Raw genomic sequence first — 282 nt, forward strand, 5'->3', positions numbered from 1 at the left:
TCCAGAGTGAGACATCTCACTTCTGTCCCATCTTTGTTGGGAGCAGTAAGGACTACTAGCCAGTCAGGAGCAGAGTATGAGGGCCCTGACAGTACCTAGGTGAGAGAGCGAGAGACAGAGAGAGAAGAGAGACAGAGATACGACAGATAGAGAGAAGAGAGAGCGACAGAGAAGAGACAGACAAAGAGAGAGAGAGAGACAAAGAGAGAGAGAGGAACAGACAAAGAGAGGACCGACAGAGATATAGATAGAGAGAGAGAGAAGAGAGAGACAAAGAGAGAG

This window comes from Etheostoma spectabile, unplaced genomic scaffold (genome assembly GCF_008692095.1).
Source record: "Etheostoma spectabile isolate EspeVRDwgs_2016 unplaced genomic scaffold, UIUC_Espe_1.0 scaffold172, whole genome shotgun sequence".
NCBI lineage: Eukaryota > Metazoa > Chordata > Actinopteri > Perciformes > Percidae > Etheostoma > Etheostoma spectabile.